Below are 3,220 nucleotides of genomic sequence, written 5' to 3'. Positions count from 1 at the left end.
TAAAAGAGATTTGTATCAGTAAAGGCTACAGGGATGCGTACTTTCTTTTTATGGTTTCATCCAAGATAGTTGATGCACAACCAACAATCTTTTCCATTGGTAGTTCCCAACTGCTCAATATGATTCCAACCATATAATGAATAATGCGAGAATATAAATAAATGGACAAATTGCAGGAGATGTACTTTATGTCCATCCAATTACAACATTGTACTTTCTTTTGTTTCATATCAAGACATTATACTTTGAAAATTACAAACCAACTACTGTTCCAGACAGTATGAAAGCAAATGACCATTTTACCCTTTCTCCCAACAAATACCCATCAAGCTTTTCCATCATTCTTTTCAAAAATGTGATTTATTTATTTATTTATTTATTATTTTTTGTGTATCTAATAAAAAACATCTAAATGGAACTTAACAAATCTATTCAGGAACAAGAAAAAGCAGCTCACACATCGATTTCTTTTTAACTGATTAATTTTAGATAAACAAGACACTGACAATAAAAGAGAGATAATCAAAAGGAATCCATTAAAACAACAAAAACAAAATCATATATAACTCTATGTAACCGATATGATTAACAATTCATAATAATAATAATAATAAGATAGACAACATGAGAAGAAAAGAAACAAAAGCTTAGCAATAGACTAGACCTGAGCAGTGCCTTCAGTAAACTTAGGATCCTCACACCTGTAACTTCCATCAGGTCCAATTGCAAACCCTCTTGGATCTGCAAGCACATTTTCCAGCAGTTGGCTTCTTGAAGGAGCAGGGCTTTCATCTACAAACTCCACAGCTTCCTCAACCACCTCATTTATCTTCTTCTCTATCGCCTTTAAATCTGCTTCACTTGCCAATTTGTTTTCAGTCAGGTATTTCTTCAATCCTGTTATTGGATCCCTTGTTGCATAATGAGCCTTCTCAGCTGCAATTCACAATATAAATATACAATCACAACAAATTTCAATGTTACGTATATACAAGAGTAAAAGACTAAAAGCAACTCACCTGGGTCACGAAGCTCATAAGGATCAGCCAAAGAGTGTCCTCTGAATCTGTAAGTCTCACATTCAACCAAAGTTGGGCCTTCTCCTCTCCTAGCTCTCCTAATAGCCTCTTTTGCTACCTCCTTCACCTTCAACACATCCATGCCATCAACATGGACACCTGGTATCCCAAAAGCTGGACCCTTCTTCCAGATTTTTGGATCTGAAGTTGAACGCAGATGGGACATCCCAATTGCCCACATATTGTTCTCCACCACAAATATGATAGGCAATTTCCATAGAGCTGTCATGTTCAAACACTCAAAGAACTGCCCATCATTTCAGGTCCCATCTCCAAAGAATGCCAATGTTACATGATCACAATCTGCTTCTTTCAACACTTCTCTCCTGTACTTGCTACTGAATGTTGCACCTGTGGTAACAGGGATGCCTTCTCCTATAAAGGCAAACCCTCCAGGAACATTGTGTTTAGCAGAGAACATGTGCATGGATCCACCCTGACCACGGCAACACCCTGTTTTCTTCCTAAACAACTCACTCATCACAGCACGAGCAGGCACCCCCTTGCTTAGAGCATGAACATGATCACGGTAGGTGCTCACAACACTATCCTCTTTCTTCAACAGCTTGATGAACCCTGAGAAACAGCTTATTGCCCGTTGTATAAATGGACAAAACCAAACATTTCCCCCCTGTAATACATCTGAGCACACATGTCCTCGAAAGCTCTCCCCAATATCATGTCCTCATATACTTCTAAACCTTCTTCTTTGGTGAGCAGCTGCAGAGTAAAATACAAAAATCAATTTGTTGGATCCCATATCAAACAGTGTTTTTGATCTATTAGACGTCATGCTGGTGACGACGGGTTTATAGAATCCGGGCCTGAAGCGAAATTAACAAAAAAAAATGCAAAACAGAAGCAAAATCGAATACCTAATATCTGATGTTTATTTCCTTTAGTTTGGTAATCTTGTCAAACACAGATCGAGGGTAAGTAGTTTGACAAAATAATTGTTTAAGCTCCAGGTCTGAAGCCAGACAAGGTGTCAATTTCTCAAGAATGATAAAAGGATACAGAGAAAAGGGAGATGGGTAACAGATTAATAGTAGAAGACGGTTAAAGGCTTACACGATATGGATGTAACCAAGAGAACAATCACCTTGAAGCTGCAATACAACTGTTGCCTCCTTTCCAACATTGTACACCTGTAAAATTTCCAATTATTTGACACAACATATTATCTAATTTCATAAATCCTTAATGAATAAGAACAAATCTTGAAAATTAGGAGTTCTAAGATACCTTAAAAGTGATAGGAAAGATGCTTTGTTTCTTGTGCTTTTGCTTGAAACTGTTAAATAGAAATGTAGAGATAAAGCCCAAAACTGAACTGGAAGCCCTAACCAGAACACATCAATAAGAACACAATTATGAAAAACTGAAAAATCAAAAATCGAATCGGTCACCAATCAACTGCAGGTGGGTACACTATTGGAAAGCAGTAAGACGCCTTACACTTTATAGTAGCCAAGGCTTCATACTCATTCTCCATGCGTTCCAAATGCTCATAAGGCTCAACTCCAAAAGCAACCACCTCTGAGAGAGCCAAGGGATCTATATCCATGTAAGTTAGCAAGGGCATTTTAGTCATTATAGGTCTTCAAATCCTCCTCTTAATTTTTGGTCCCTTTGTTTAGCTATTTTTGAAAGTACTCAACCACCAAAAACCTCCTGCTTGATTTCCAGAACAAAATAAAAAAATATATGTTGAAAATTCATAATTAAAATTAGAAATTCAACAAGGAAATTCGTAAACTGTAAAAATAGACGTGTTGAAATAAAAAACAACATGAATCTCTATTAATTTATGATTATCTCTTCAGATGGAGGAGGTGGTAGCAGGCCTTTAAATCCCAACCAAAAATCAGTTTCCTGCTTTGACCGAGTTCTCATCTTCGATGTCTAGTTTAAAAGTCGTGTCTCTGAAAGATTAATAAAACATAGAAGAAGGCAAGAGGTGCAGGTATAGTAGGGTCGTGGCAGAACATGGTAGGAGGAAGAGCTTAATACAGGTACCACTTGTGGCCATACAAACAGAAATAAAGCTATCAATCATCAGTCTTAGAGACCTCTGTTTCACTTGTTGCATATACATGCCCTGAGTTATTCCATGTGTACCTACTTGTGAAATAACTTGT

At 37.2% G+C, this 3,220-nt stretch overlaps 1 pseudogene; it reads right to left on the bottom strand.

Moving 5' to 3' along the window:
* Nucleotides 1-624: 624 nt before the first annotated feature.
* On the bottom strand, nt 625-2,673 carry LOC111900095 (pyruvate dehydrogenase E1 component subunit alpha-3, chloroplastic-like; annotated as a pseudogene).
* Between the last annotated feature and the right edge of the window lie 547 nt (nt 2,674-3,220).

The sequence above is a fragment of the Lactuca sativa genome, chromosome 7 (assembly GCF_002870075.4).
Source record: "Lactuca sativa cultivar Salinas chromosome 7, Lsat_Salinas_v11, whole genome shotgun sequence".
NCBI lineage: Eukaryota > Viridiplantae > Streptophyta > Magnoliopsida > Asterales > Asteraceae > Lactuca > Lactuca sativa.
This window is presented reverse-complemented; position numbering and strand designations above follow the sequence as displayed.